Source organism: Eucalyptus grandis, chromosome 8 (genome assembly GCF_016545825.1).
Source record: "Eucalyptus grandis isolate ANBG69807.140 chromosome 8, ASM1654582v1, whole genome shotgun sequence".
Classification (NCBI taxonomy): Eukaryota; Viridiplantae; Streptophyta; class Magnoliopsida; order Myrtales; family Myrtaceae; genus Eucalyptus; species Eucalyptus grandis.
The window spans coordinates 25,427,146-25,443,666 of NC_052619.1; the positions used below are offsets into that span (position 1 = coordinate 25,427,146).

A 16,521-nucleotide genomic window follows, 5' to 3' on the forward strand; every position below is an offset into this window, starting at 1 on the left:
TCGGAGGAATAATCGAAGACCGGAAGAAAATAAAAGGGAATGAGAAAAGGAAAATAATAGAAATAAGAAAATTAGGTTTTCTTATTAAAGTGTTATTTTCTTTCCCTTTTTCTTTTCTCTTTTTCTCTCTCTCTCTTCTCTCTCCTCTCCCCTCTCTCCTTGTGCGAACACTCCCCACCCACCGAACACCCCTTGCCAATTTTAAATTGGCTTCTCTCTCCTTTTTGACTAGTCAAAACTCCTCTCTCTTCTCCCTCATCCCACGTGACCGAACACTTCCTCCCCTCCTTCTTTTCTTCTTCGTGGAACCAGCGAACAGAAGGAGAAGCTGAAGCGAAGACAGCAGCTCGCCGAGACAGCAGCCAGCCGCCGTCGCCGCCCACGCACCGCCGCAGCTCGCCGCCAGGCCGTCGCCCCGCCGTCCGCACTCCACCCCGCGTCCATCCCCTCGCGCCCAGTCCTCCCCCATGCGATTTCAGCTGCTGTCCAGCTCGGTTTTGCTCCGACCAGCCACCTCCGGCCACCGCCCAGCTCCGCCCGGTGTCCCCGGCGTTCCCCTCGCCCTCCGCCGGCCTCCCCTCGCCGCCCTAGCCGCCGGTCAAGCTTCGTCCAGCCAAGAACAGTGGCTGGAAAAATGGGTTTCCAGCCCTGTTCAAGGCTCGTTTTGGGCTGTTTCCGGGCCCCGAACCCGAGCCGTGCTTTGGGAAGAATCGTCCCTCGCGTCGCCCCCGTCGGATTGATCCGATTTGCACGCGATTTGGTGAGTAATCTCACTAATCCCGGATTAGTTGACTAATTATGCTTAAGGTTGGTTTAGTTTTAATTAATTATGTTTAGGTTGTTAGATTAGAATAAATTAGCAATTATTAGTCAATTGTGATGCGATTTAGATAAATTGATTGCGCAATTAACAAGTAGACGTTGTCTACTAATTATTGGAAGTACCTCGGGATTTTTCCCGACCCTTAGTCGGCTCCAATTAGGCTTTTCGGGCCTAAGTGGAATTTTGGTATTTAAATATTAATTTTCGGAATTAAATTAATTAATTATTTATTTTCCGAAAATTCAACTGGATGGCCCGAGACCGGAATATTATGCTGATGACCGTGGTGAAGTTAGTTTATTTAATCGGGCTTTATTTTGAGCTGAATCAAATTTTTAATATTAATTATTTAATTTTCGAAATTAATTAATTAATTAATTAATTTCCGAAAATTCAATTGAGATGGTAAATAACCGAAATATTATGCTGATGACCGTGGTGAAGTCCGTTTATTTAACTGGGCTTTATTTTGTGTTAAATTGAATTTTTAATATTTATTAATTAATTATTTTTCGGAAATTAAGATTTTGATGGCCGACGACCGAAATCTCGTGCTGATCGTCGTGGCGTAGTTCGTTTATTTATTTGAGCTCTACGTTGCATGGAATTAAATAAATTGTGATGTTTTAGGGATTTACCCTAATTTGATTGGAATCGATTGAGATTGAATTATTGATTGGTGAATGGCCCAGTATGTTTATTAAGCATTTATAGTGCTTTGTTGAGTTGTAAAGTGAGTAGAATGGTGAGAGTGAATCAGAAGTACTCTGGGATTGAACCAATCGGACACGGTGTATGGACCTACGTGGTTCGGTGATTGGGACATCACCGGGCGAAAACGCGCCTTAAAGAACGCACGTATCGGTCTAGTACATACATTATTGTGGACCTACGTGGTTCGGTGATTGGGATATCAGCGAAAACGGCGCCTTAAAGAACGCACGTATCGGTCTAGTACTCATATTGTTATAGGCATGTATGGTTCGGTGACTAAGGATATCATTGGCGAAAACGGCGCCTTAAAGAACGCATACACTTGTCTATTAAATACACTGTCATAGGCATGTGTGGTTCAGTGATTAAGGACATCACTAGCGAAAACGGCGCCTTAAAGAATGCACACAATTGTCTATTGAGTACATGGTTATAGACATGCGTGGTTCGGTGATTAAGGGCATCACTGGCGAAAACGGCACCTTAAAGAACGCACGCAATTGTCTATTGATCAAATCATTGTAGGCATGTGTGGTTCGGTGATTTGGGATATCACTGGCGAAAACGGTGCCTTAAAGAAAGCACACAGTTGTTTAGTGGATACGTCACCTTGGCGAACTTGACGCCCGAGAGCATTGATGTGGCTCTGTGACCGAGTACTCGATGGAAGGATATATGGTGTGGAATCAATGACCTAGAATGGTCCGTCTGACATGTAATCGACTAGGTCGATTGATCCTTGCTTTGATTTGATGTTGTGAATTGATTGACTGAATGGGAATGACCGTGAGTGGTCTTGTTGGAATATAATCGATTAGGTCGATTTGATCGATGCTTCGATCGGTGATATGATTGGTTGGGTGCCTATTATGAATTGTCTTGACTTGTAGGTGGGATCGAGGCCAAGGTAAGTCCTCCGCCCCTGTGCGTGTTTAGGCAGCCTGTAGTATAATAGTTTACTAATCGGCCTTAGTGGGGTAGAACTCGTTGAGACGTAGTCTCATCCCGGTTTGGGGAAATCATTTCGGGACCCCCCGAGGAGATGAGGAGGAGGAGTCGAGAAGGATTTTGGGAGAAGAAGATAATCCCGAGAGGGGCCTTGAGTACGGCCGGGTGAATCGAAGTTCTATCTTCTTTTGAGATCTTCATTTTGATGTGAATAGAGTTTAAAGTAAAAAGTTGTGAAGTGCTCTGGTTTGTGGTTTGTATAAAAGTTTGGTTATAAGTTTCAATATGAAAAATATGGCCCTGCTCTTTACCAAAAAAAAAAAAAAAAAAAATATGGCCCTGCTTTTCTACCCTATTGTTTTATTGTCTGGGGATTTTAACTGCTTCCGCATGTGCTTAATAAACGAAAGGGTCGGCGATACATAGTCATGGGATATCGCATTATAAAATCGACCAAGCGAGAAGGATGTGTGCGTGCCCGAGGATCGAGGCGTGACATTGGTCGCTGGCCCTCGACGGCTAGTCGTTGACGTCGCCGACCCTCGACGGCCGATCGCCGACCATGGCCGAGGCCGATGACCAGCCAAAGAAAAAAGAAGAAGAAAAGAAGAAGAAAAGAAAGAGAAGGAAAAAATAGAAGAGAGAAAAATTATTTCTCGGAAGTGTTAAGGAAGTATTGCATCTCATTGTAAAATCTATTCGTAGGCCATGTTTGGTAACCATCTTATTTTCCTGTTTTTGTTCTTTTGTTCCTTAGAACACCGGAACAAAAAAATAATAGAAATCCATTTGATATATCAACTAATTTTTCCATTACCCAAAACAGATTAGTAGCTAGGGAATAAATTTGGAACAAAACTAGAATTATAAAAAAAAAATAATAATAAAAACCTACATCTTTGTTCCCAGGAACAAAAGAGAAATATGGCCATTTAATAAAAGATAAGCTCATCGTAACCTAATGTTCATCTTTACACAATCGACACAAGGTCCAGTCTCTAACCCGATCCAAGTCCCCATTTTTGGAATAAAAAAATAAAATATACAACAATTCTGAGATTTAGGAAAAAAAATTAGAAATTAGATTTTGAGTAGTTTTACTAGATTATAGTGTTAATTCTAGTTTAGAATTAGTTTAACATAAAAAATGTGAATATTTTGATGAAAATTGGATTCAAAATTGAATAAGCTTTTAGGGCTTTACTATATGGATTTTTCAATACCGTTTTCTTTTAGAGACAATACTAGGTCATGAAAGTTTGGTGACTCCCGTATTCTTCTTTTAAGATTCTATTGGAGACATCCTTTAAGATCATCTACAATTTTGTTTTAATAGAAAATTATATGGCTTTGAACAAGTGTTTTGCATTACAATTTGTCTTGTGTTATAGCAATCAAATAGTCTATGCTCCATGAATTTTTTGTCATTTGCTTGAAGATTTGATGAGTTTGTACAAATAAGCACACCATTACATCCTCAATTGTTCCGCCATTGTCCATTTTATCAAGCAACGTTGGCTCTTCTTCTTATAGTTAAAAAAGTTTAAAAGGTCTATGTACTTCTTTATTATAATGCCCAAAGATTTACTACCAATATCCTCACATTATGAATTATAAACAAGCGGGACTATTTGTTGTCATTTCCAATCATTCATTTTTGAATCACTATTATGTTAGATTTTCTGAGAGCACTTTAGAATATTTTGCTCAATTACATTCTTACAAAAGTCTAGTTTTATTTAAACATGAATTTTTAGGTCTCCACGAACATTTTTATAATTAAATGAAAAAAATTGAGAATATAAATTTTTAGGGTTGTACCAAACACATTTATGTTTGTTTTCTATTTTGAGAAAAAAATGTTCAGTTACCAAAGCATTCTTATATTAAGAAACTCATTCAGAGAATAAAAATAGAAAAAAATATTTCTAAATATAAATTATTTCCGAAAACAAAAATGTTATCAAACGCCCTTATCGGATGAGCTAAAGCAAGATCCAATGGTTCATAGAATCTAACAATAACATGGGTTTGATAGTCAGCACATAAACACATTAAGAATGCAAAGGAAAAGAATGGATTTCAATAACCAATAGAGTAAAAGTATCTGAAAGGAATGAAAAGAACGCGTATAGAGACGCATAACAAGATAGGCCTGATCATTGGTTGGATGCGGTGACACATGACCCGTATATTTGGTCAATCACATTCATTCCCAAAAGGAAAAAGCCATAAAAAAGATTTAAATTATACTCAACATGACATTTATTCGAACCCTTTTTTTAACATAAAAAACCCTAAACTATTTTAACTGAGACATATTTATCCTTTGTCAATATTTTGTTAAATGAATTTTCAGCCAAAATAACGTGATTTTAATTTTACTTGAGTCATGTGGACTAGGAGCAAGCATGGTTTCAAGGTAAAACCTGAAACCTAAGAATTAGACTGGTGGGTCTAGGTTTCAGGATCTAAAATATGCAAAGTAGGTTTTGAGTTGTTAAAATTAAATATCTCATTTTGACAAGTAGGTTCCAAGTTCTCAATTAGCGAAACTTGAAACCTAGAACTTTGAACAAATTTTTGTGTTTTTCTTGATTTATGTTTTTGCGTGATCTTGCGATATCCTATAATGTTGGATAATAAGTGTATAATTTAGAACTACTATATGAGTTTTCATTTTATGACTGAGATTTTTACTTGTTTAGTACTTGACTTTTTCGAGTGTCTAAATATAAGTTATTGTCAGTGAATTGTAGTAGCAAGTAATGGTTATTAAAGATGATAATTCATTATAATTGTTTAATTGATAATATAAGTGGAATCTAGGTAAACCCTAAAATTGATTTTAACTTGTAACAGGGTATTTTCCAAATTTTTGGGTATATAGAGTATGTTCTAGATTCTAAAAAATACACAACCGGTAGGTTTTAAATTTTAGGTGGAATTTGTACAGAATTTAGAACCACTCACCCTTAAGATGGGCACAATTAATGTTTACTTTTTGATGTCTCTATAGGTAGTTTTTAATGGTTTTATTGACAAAATTTTGGAAAAAGGTAAATGTATCACAAATTTACAATTTGAGACTTTTGGTGTCATAGAAAAAAAATTTAAACTAAATATGTCTGCATATTTTAGATTATTATTGTTTTTTAAGCTTTTGACCTTTCCCAAAATGAAAAGTCCACGGCCACGACCACGACCACGACCCGGGCGGAAGGCACCGTAGACTCAAGACAACGTAGCGATGGCATCCCGCAAAAAAAATGAGTCGCTCTCCATGCGCCACGTTGCAAGAATTCGCCGAAAGTGAACCTTTACCAAACAACGGTCAAGGAATCAACCGTCGTCCTACACTGATCTGGCTATAGAAGCGACGACACTTGAGTTCTTGTTTCCTACGTACTGTCTGAAGAAGCAATGACACTTTGGACTCGAGTTCTAGCTTCCTACGTAAACCCGATCAAAGGCCCCAGAAGAGCGGTCTTCTTCCTCCTCCCGTAATCTCAAGCCACCCACTTCCGCTTTCACATTCTGTTCCGAGCCGCCTCTCATGGCGAGCGAAGGCAAAATCGCCTGTCTCATCATCTTTTTCCTCTGTCTCCGCCCATCTTCGGAGGCACAAACGTGGGTCAAGTCCGGTTACTTCTATGCCGGCAGCAAAATCCCGATCTCGGACATCGATTCCTCTTTGTTCTCTCACCTCATATGCGCTTTTGCTTACATCCACTCTTCGACCTATCAGCTCTCCGTCAACTCCTCCACCGAGCAATTCTTCTCCACCTTCACGAGCACCGTGAAACGCAAGAATCCTTCGATCACCACTCTGCTATCAGTGTGGGCAGCAGCGTGGGCAGGCCGAGAGGATCCTTCAGCTTTCGTTTCGATGCTCAGTGAGTCTTCTTCAAGAAGGTCCTTTATCGAGTCTACCATAGAAATGGCAAGGCTTTATGGGTTCAGTGGGGTTGATCTTTGTGGGGTCTTGCGCAGTGGGAGAATTAACTTGACCAATTTGAGTGCCCTTTTGCGGGAGTGGAGAGATGGAGTAGATGCCGAATCAAGAAAATCTGGGAAACCTCAGTTGCTACTAGTAATGGCTGTGTATAGTCAACCCATTTTTAACTCCGTGAGTTACCCAATTGATTCAATTAAGAGAAATTTGGACTGGGTTCACCTAAGTGCGTATGATTACCATCTCCCCACCAGGGAAAGATTTGCTCTCCCTCACGCAGCTTTATTTGACCCAGCAAGCCCGAAGAACACAGACTTCTGCATCACTTGGTTGCTGACTAGAGGATTTCCTGCAAGAAAGCTAGTTCTGGGCTTGCCCTACCATGGCTATGTTAGAAAATATGGCTTCGAAATTGGGTAGTACAATGAAATCGGATCAAGTAAAACAACTCGGACTTTGAGGCGTGATATCACTTTCTTTAAGAATTTATTTGCCCCACAACGTTGCTAATGGTCACCGGCAAAAATCCTCCAGGATATAACAAAGTCTCGGATGAGAATACTATATAGCAATTCAAGTATTTCTTCAGGGTCTCTCTAAGAAACAATCGAAAAATTGGCTGCTGTTTTTCAGAAAGAAAACTCGAAAATGACCACCCATATCTTTCCGAAAAAATGACAAGTATATATATGAAACAGTCTTGCAACTCTTCGTGAAAATTGCAAACAAACACGTCTTTAGAAAATTGTTCGGATAAACAAATGCGACTCTTCGGAAGAAGTCAAAAAAACGAACAATTGCAACCCTTCGAGAAAGTTAAAACCGAATAAGTAATTTTCCAAAGGTTGTCTTGAAAAGACACAAACAAAATTCGGAATAATTAATTAATTAATTAATTAATTTTTTTTTTAATTTCGAATTTTCATTTTATATATTTTATTTCCGAAATTCTCAAAATAAAAGACAACCTTTGAGTTTACTAAAAAATTAATAACAAAAAAATAAATAAATAACAAAATCGCGCAATTATTCGCGCACCCGCACGCGTGGTATGGTGGGGTCTAGCCCCACCCAATCACTCCTTTAACTACAAAAAGAAAACCTGCATTTTTAAATTAGCCCACTCTCTCCCACTTTTCCTATGTGGGATAAAGAAAACTCTCTGTTTATTTTAACAAACAAACCTCCAACAGGTTATGCTTGGTAGCTCGAGGATTCGAGCGCCGATGCCATTGGCCATCCAGCAGTGGGGCGTGCTGTGACGACGGATGGGTCATTTGGATACAAGGCTATAAAATCTTATATCCGAGATTTCGGTTATGGAGCCAGTCCTGTTTATAATGGTACATATGTGGTGAATCTTTTCAGAAAGGGATTGGTATGGATCAATTTCGATGGTGTGGAGGCCATCCGTGCCAAAGTAACTTATGCCAAGGAAAAGGGCTCCTTGGTTACAATGTGTTTCGGGTCAACAATGATCGAAGGCTGGGTCCTTTCTCGGACAGGTTAGGATTAAGTACCTCATAGGAATTTCTGAAGGTTTTAAAAAATTATTGCATTGAAAATGTAGAACTAGATGTAATTCAAGGACTTAATTGCCATGTCAGCTCAAGAGGCCAATGAAGATCAGCAACACAGGCAATTGTTCTGGCTTGTTATGCTTATTTCGTGTTGGATGTTTTTGCGGAAGCGTGTGTGTGCAAGTGTTATGTGTGAATAAAAAAGGACTACAATGACAAGGGAGTATAGGTAAAAAAGGAACTTTTATTATGGAAGTTGATATTACAAGAGAAGGGAGTGTTTTCTAGCACACACCTCAACTCCTATTTATAGGCGTGAATCACCGCCATCCTTCACTGACATTGAGTACAAAATTAATATAAAATTACAGCTGGCTTCTTGTCTTCTGCTTGTTGCGACTTCTTCCGCATCTTCTGGTGGCTTCTCAATTATTCTTCATTTTTCTATTCTCTCCGTTGCCCACGTACTCTAGATCATTCTTTCTTCATGGTCAAGCAGCCATTGTTGACTTTCATTCAAGATTTCCCATGCACGAGACTTCTCTAGTTTGTTCTCCTTTAGCCGCTATTCTTGACTTTTCTTTTGCTTTTTGCTGCCCACGTGGTCTGCTGCCCATGTACCAGAAAGTTCTTCAATATTTGGGAGTCTCCTTGCATTTTCTTGCATGCATGTTACTAGAAATTTCTCCAACGTACGATAATCTTCAACTTTGTCTTGGACAAATTATTGCCACCATTTTTCTTTCTCCATTAAGTTTGGTGTAGTCTAGATCTTTCCAAAAATGGATCATTTTTTTAACACTCCTCCTTGATCCATTTTTGTGATACTCCAAGCATTTCCCGCAATGTCTTGAACTTGGCTAGCGGGAGTGCTTTAGTGAAGATGTCCGCTATTTGCTCCTCAGGCTTACAATACTTCAGTTAGATCTCTCATTTGTTTTGCACTTCACGAATGAAGTGATATTTTATATCAATATGTTTCGATCTTCCATGAAAGACTGGATTTTTTGATATTGTAATCACGGACTTGTTGTCGCAAAATATTGGCGTTGATTCCATTTGTGCTTCTCCAATGTCTTCTAGAATTCTTCGAAGCCATATTGCATGACTAGTAGTTGTAGCAGCCACAACATATTCTGCTTCTGCAGTGGATTGTGCCACTGAGTCTTGTTTTTTAGATATCCATGAAAAAATTCCAGAACCTAATGTGAATGCATAACCAGTGGTGCTCCTCCTGTCATTAGATGATCCTGCCCAATCGCTATCAGTATAACCGATCAACTTAGTTGTTGCACTAGGTCTGTACCAAATACCATAATCAGTGGTTCCTCGTAAGTATCTTAGAATTCTCTTGGCTGCTCCAAAATGAATTTGGTTTGGACTTTGCATAAACCGTGATAGTAAACTTGTCGCGTACATAATATCTAGCCGTGTAGCAGTAAGATATAGTAGACTCCCAATTAGGTTTCTGTAGAGTGAAGCGTCTGCTTTTTCAGCTCCATCCTTTCTTAATAGTTTCTCATTCATCACAAGTGGTGTTGCCACTGTTTTGCAATTACTCATCTTGAATTTTTCAAGGAGCTTTTCTACATATTTCTTTTGTGATATGAAAATTCCTTCATTTTGATTGACTTCAATACCAAGGAAATAGTTCATCAAGCCCAAGTCCGTCATTTCAAATGTCTTCATCATTTCTTCTTTAAATTCTTGGATCATTGTCTCATTGTTTCCTGTATATATGAGATCATCTACATATAGGGAGACAATGATAGTGTCGGACTTACCTTGGGTCTTGATGTAGAGTGTCGGCTCACTCATACTCCTCCTGAATCCTTCCTGAATCCTTGCTTGATGAAGTACTCATTGATTCTGCTATACCACGCACGTGGTGCTTGTTTTAACCCATATAGGGCTTTTTTGAGTTTGAGAACTTTTTTTTCTTGGCCTTTGAGGATAAAGCCTTCTGGTTGAGCTACATAAATTTCTTCTTGAAGATATCCATTTAGGAATGCTGATTTTACATCTAGTTGATGGATCTTCCATTCTTTTTGTGCTGCTAGAGCTATGAGTGCCTTAATAGTATCAAGGCAAGCAACAGGAGCGAAAGTTTCAGTATAGTCGATACCTGGTTGTTGCAAGTATCCTTTCGCCACAAGCCTTGCTTTATGCTTCTAGATTGATCCATCCGTGTTGAGCTTCGTCTTGTAGACCCACTTGACGCCAATGATCTCTTTGTCTTCGGGTCGATCGACAAGCTCCCAAGTTTCATTTTTCTCAATCATCTTGATCTCTTCCTCCATGGCTTTTATCCAAACTTCATCTTTGGATGCTTGTTCGTAGTTTTCTGGTTCCAAAATAGCAAAGTTGCATGTGTCGTAAATTCTTCTAAGGGCTTTTACCCTTAGTACTGGAGACTTTGGAGTAGAGTCTTCTTGCATTACTCTTGGAGAGTTTGGTGGAGTTATATCATGAGTGGTGGAATCCGGTACTTCTCCTTCTTCTTGTGACGTTGACTCTTCTTGAGCAAGTGGTATGTCTAGCAAGGTGATATACTTCTTCTCAATCTTCTCATCCTGCCAATTCCAGGCAGCATTTTCGTCGAACATGACGTCTCGACTAATCATAAGCTTCTTGGTTCTTAGGTTGTAAACCCGATAGCCTTTTGATTGGTCACTGTAGCCAAGTAATATTCCTTTTTCTGTCTTTTCATCTAGCTTACTCCTTTTTTGAGCAGGGATGTGGATGTAGCAAATGCATCCAAACACTTTGAGATGCTTTGCTAAAGGCTTCTGTCCACTCCATGCTTCGACTGGTGTTTTATTTTGAACAGCTTTAGTTGGACACCTGTTTAACAAGTATACATCAGTATAAACTGCTTCTGCCCAGAAAGTGTTAGGAAGGCCTTTCTCTTTTAGCATAGATCTTGCCATCTCCATGACGGTTCTATTTTTTCTTTCAGCTACTCCATTTTGTTCTGGGGCGTAGCCAACAGTTAGTTGATGATGGACTCCTTCATCTTCACAAAAATTATTAAACTCTTTTGAATTGTATTCAGTGCCTCTGTCACTTGTTAGGACTTTAATTCTTTGGCCACTTTGATTCTCGACGTGGTTCTTGAATTTTCTGAAGATAGAGAAAACCTCAGATTTTGCTCGAAGAAAGTATACCCATGTCATTCTTGTGTAATCGTCAATGAATAGGATGAAATATTTATTTTGACTGGGTGTAGGTTTCCTCATCGAACCGCACACGTCCGTGTGGACAAGTTCCAATGGCTCCTTAGCTTTCCATGCAACTCCAGATGGGAAGGACTGTCTCTGTTGTTTTCCAAGGAGACAGCCTTCACAAACATCTGAAATTTCTGTAATGGCTAGAAAATCTCTCATCATATTTTTCTGATAGAGAATTTTTAGCCCAACAAAATTGAAGTGGCCAAATCTTCGATGCCATAGCCATGAATCATCAAGTTGAGCTTTCATGACTATATCTTTGACATATTTCCATTGGATAGGAAAATTGTTATTTTTCATCTTAACAGAGGCAATGATATTTTTATATTTATCATAGATAATGCAGGTATCTCCATTAAAATATAGAGAATACCCACTTTGTATCATTTGACCCACACTTAAGAGATTTTGTGCAAGAAGAGGGACTAGATATACATTATGTATATATTTTGGGCCTTTATTTGTTTCCACGGTGATGGTGCCTTTTCCTTTGACATCTACTAATGCACCATTGCCCAACTTTACTTGGGATTTCACCGACTTATCAATATCAGTGAATATAGATTCGTCCCTTGTCATGTGATTGCTACACCCACTACCGATGTACCATGTTTCACTTTTATTGTCATTTGCCGCTTGGCTTGCGTATAATGTATTCTCTTCACTTTCTTTTTTTTTTCTACATAGTTTGCTCGATTATTTGTTTTTGAGCGACAATCTTTTTCTACATGGTCATATCTTGTACAGAAGCGGCATTGTTTTTTATTTTTAAACCAACAATCCTTCTCCAAATGATTTGTTTTCTTGCAAATACCACAAGGTGGATAATTTTCCTTTTTTTTTATAATTTCTCCTCCTCTTTTGTTTTTCCATGAGCTCCTTCCTCCATTTTTAGTTTGATGAGACCGTATATTTACTTTAGATTGAATGGCACTTTCAACTGAATCTTCATCTTGTGCCATTAGTTTTTCTCATGTGCTTCTACAGAGCCAATTAATTCACTTATTGATAGGGTCGTCAAGTCCTTAGTTCCTTCTATAGTTGTAACTATGGAGTTGTATTTTTTGGTAAGCGACACCAATATTTTCTCAACAACCCTTATCAGTTATCCCATCTCCACAGGCCCTCATTTGATTAACTAGTTCCTTTAATTTTCCACAATATTCTTGTACGGTCTCATAAATTTTCATTTTAGAATTCTCAAAATATTTTCTCAGAGTTTGAAGGTGAATAGTGCGTACCTTTTCCAATCCTTGAAATTCTTCTCGTAGTATATCCCAAGCCTCTTTTGCAGTCCTCGCTCCAATAATTCTTGGAAATACGGTTTTCGAGAGTGCTTGCTGGATAAAATATAGCGCCCTTGCATACTTTTGTAGTTGATTCTTCAAAACACTTGCACCTTCTAGCGGAGCCTCGCAACCTTTTTCCACGATGTCCCATAAATCTTGGGCATCAAGAATGTAGTCATTTTTATGCTCCAAAAGTCATAGTTGTTCCCACAAAAAATGGGAATGAGAAATGAGGATGAGGTAGAGTTGGCCATGGTTTAGTTAGTAGGTATTTGGAAATGGTAGTTTTAGGAGTAGGTAGGTAAGACAAACGCCCAATACCAACCAAAAATCTGGCTCTGATACCACTGTTGGATGTTTTTGCGGAAGAGTGTGTGTGCAAGTGTTATGTGTGAATAAAAAAGGACTACAATGACAATGGAGTATAGGTAAAAAATGAACTTTTATTATGGAAGTTGATATTACAAGAGAAGGGAGTGTTTTCTGGTTTTTCGACTACATAAAATACACACCTCAACTCCTATTTATAGGCGTGAATCACCGCCATCCTTCACCGACATTGAGTACAAAATTAATATAAATTACAGGTGGCTTCTTGTCTTCTGCTTGTTGCGACTTCTTCCGCATCTTCTAGTGGCTTCTCAATTATTCTTCATTTTTCTACTCTCTCGGCTGCCCACGTACTCTAGATCATTCTTTCTTCATGGTCAAGCAGCCATTGTTGACTTTCATTCAAGATTTCCCATGCACAAATTTCCCATGCACGAGACTTCACTAGTTTGTTCTCCTTCAGCCGCTATTCTTGACTTTTCTTTTGCTTTTTGCTGCCCACGTGGTCTGCTGCCCACGTACCGGAAAGTTCTTCAATATTTAAGAGTCTTCTTGCATTTTTTTGCATGCATGTTACTAGAAATTTCTCCAATGTACGAGAATCTTCAACTTTGTCTTGGACAAATTATCGCCGCCATTTTTTCTTTTTCCATTAAGTCTGGTGTAGTCTAGATCTTTCCAAAAATGGATCATTTTTTTAACATTTTGATTGCTGTAATTGTTCTCCTTGTATTTGGCCTGATAGGCTACTTACAGAGGAGAACATTGAAATCAAAAGGTACGTTTTCTATACTTTACTGGAGGATTACTGTAATTTTGTGGGAATCAGGAACATTGACTTAGGAAGAATTAAAGTTCTAGACACATTTTCTTGATGTTGGTTCGCAGGTATTTCAGGTGTAATAAAAGGATTTAGTAGCTGATTAAAGACTATGGTGTGCAAAGATGAAAGTCTTGAGAGTGGTACTCGTAGTCTGCGAACATTTGGTTATGCTACCCTCAAAGCAGCAACTGATGACTTCTCAAGTGAAAATAAGCTTGGAGAGGGTGGATTTGGACCTGTTTACAAGGTAAAATATGTGAGGCCATTCTTAAGGTAATGATTATTATTTTCTGTTTCTTTGCAAATCCTATGAAGTATGTGTTGGGAGAACGAACCACGATTGAGGGCCAGATTTGGTCCTTTTGCTCTTTATAACATTCATTCGTTGATGCATAATGCAAGCATGGAAAATAACTCACCCCCAAATGTTTTTCTTATTTTTTACGCTCAAGAATATGTGGTCCTTCTCATTTATAGTCTGATTTATAATTGAGAAAGTGAAGGTAATGGGAACTTTTCGACAAAAAAAAATGGTAATGGGAACTTGCTACCCGTACTATGAGAGAGCAAATCTTTTCATATGTTAAGCATAGGTATGCCGGCTTTCTCTGTAGCAGCTGCCAGTTGGTTGGTTTATACTCGCAATTTCAATCATTGAAGCCACATGCCTCTAAAAGCAGAAAGCTTGAGATATTTAGAGATGCAGCGTAGGTCTTCTTAATGATGGATGCAAGCTTGTAAGTTTCATCATAGGAGGTTGGACTTGGATGCCTTCTGCTCAAGTTTTGTTTTTCATTAGTGTTCCTTGGGGTTATGTGACTTACGTCATAGACAAAACACTGTCTTCCAGCATAAACACTGAAAATTTTTGTTAGTCTACCATGTTCAAGTGGAAGTCAGTTGCCCTGTTCTGACCATCAGCGTACCTGTTGCTCAGGGCAAGTTGCCCAAAGGACAGTACATTGCAGTGAAGAGACTTTCGAAACTTCAAACCCAGGGCTCGAGGAGTTCAAGAACGAAGTTATGCTCACCGCCAGCCTGCAACATGTCAACCTCGTTCGCCTTATTGGATTTTTGTACCAACGGGGAAGAAAAGATGCTGATCTATGAGTACATGCCAAATAAGAGCTTGGACTTCTACCTATATGGTTTGACATCTTCCTTGCTTCTTAATATTCGTTGAGCAAAACCTGGGTGTTTTTAAGTGACATCTAGTGTGATACTCCAAGAGGCTTAGATGGGTCCCCAGTTCCGCTACACTGGCTAGGGCAACTAGACCCTTTTTAGCATTTGGGGTACACAATGGTTTGCAATGCTCTAATTTCGCTTCCGGTTCTGATAGTCTTTAGGTTTTGATGATGCAGATCCAATAAGGAAATATTCGCTGGATTGGGTGAAACATGTTCATATCATAGAAGGCATCACGCAGGGGCTTCTTTATCTCCAAGAATACTCGAATTTCACAATAATTCATCGAGACTTGAAAGCCAGCAATGCTGGATGATGAAATGAACCCCAAGATATCAGATTTTGGTTTGGTGAGAATATTCAAGAAGGATGACATTGAAGCAAATACCAGCCGAATTGTCGGGACGTAGTAAGAGAGCTAACTACGCCCTCCAAGTTTTACCTCATAGGTATTCTCCTGCTAAAAGTCTGCTGCTTAAAACCAATTTTTGTTCTTGCATACAGCGGGTATGTTCCACCAGAATATGTGCGGAAGGGCATATACTCGATGAAGTATGACGTCTACAGCTTTGGGGTACTGCTGTTGCAAATCGTCAGTGGTAGAAGGACCTCATGTTACTACGGCCTGAATGAAAATCTGAATCTTCTCGATTACGTAAGTAGAGATTATTTGTGATTCCAAAATTTTCTGGGCTCAATTATAGGAACATGGATTTTGACTTTTAACCAACTGGCTTTCTTAATTTCAGGCATATGAGCAGTGGAAAGACGATAAATGCGTGGAGTTCATTGACCCGTCTTTGGATGACTCTTCATCATCCTGTAAGCTCTTGAGATGCATGCAAGTGGCTCTTCTATGCGTGCAAGAGAAGCCTGGGGACAGGCCATCCATGTTGGAAGTCTATTCAATGCTCGAGAATGAATCCTCAGCTGTGAACTTCCCCAAGAAGCCTGCATTTTCAATTACCAAGGATGAAGATGAGGATGGCAAGTGCTTGCTCAAGGAAGCAATTCATTCAGTCAATGATGCATCAATTTCTGAATTGTTTCCTCGATGATTGTACATTGCATAAATCCAATGCTGTGAATACTAATACCATAGAGAGAATCTTTTGTCAACTTATTGGGTTCCCTAGTACATCGTTTGTCCCAATGGCATTTTTTTTCCCAATTAACTGCAATATTTTTTGAAAAATGCATATGCTTTTTACCATTTAGAGGCAGTTCAAGTTAGAAGTTAGGAAGTTAGGAGTGATTGATTTTCGATCCAATTCGATCCCACCTAGGAACTGAGAACGAGATGTTTTCAATTTCTAGAATCGATTCAGTTCCCGAGTGGTGCAATGGAACTGATCGCTTGCTCCATTTATTCCCAGCCTTTGCCCGATCACACCACGAACTCAAGGCGTCGTTCTCACAATCGGCTTGAGATGACTGAGTCACGGGCAAATCAGACCCCAAACCGCACGCATCTGGCAATATTCTTTCTTCTATCTTAATATAGTTTGAAGTGATTGGACGATTCAGAGACTTTTGCCTTCGCGAGACACGGAAAACGCGACACAAGAGAGGGCAAAATACAGATCACTACCTTGATAGGATCGAGATGCAAGAAACAGAGCAAGAGAGGTGGCGAGAGTTGAGACTATACCGCGAGAGGGAGGCGTGAAGCTCGAGCGAAAGGGATGTGACTTAGGCAAG

The 16,521-nt window shown here is 39.3% G+C and overlaps 1 pseudogene; it reads left to right on the forward strand.

Moving 5' to 3' along the window:
* The first annotated feature begins 6,040 nt into the window (after nt 1-6,040).
* LOC104429222 lies at nt 6,041-15,878 on the forward strand (annotated as a pseudogene).
* The last annotated feature ends 643 nt before the right edge of the window (nt 15,879-16,521 follow it).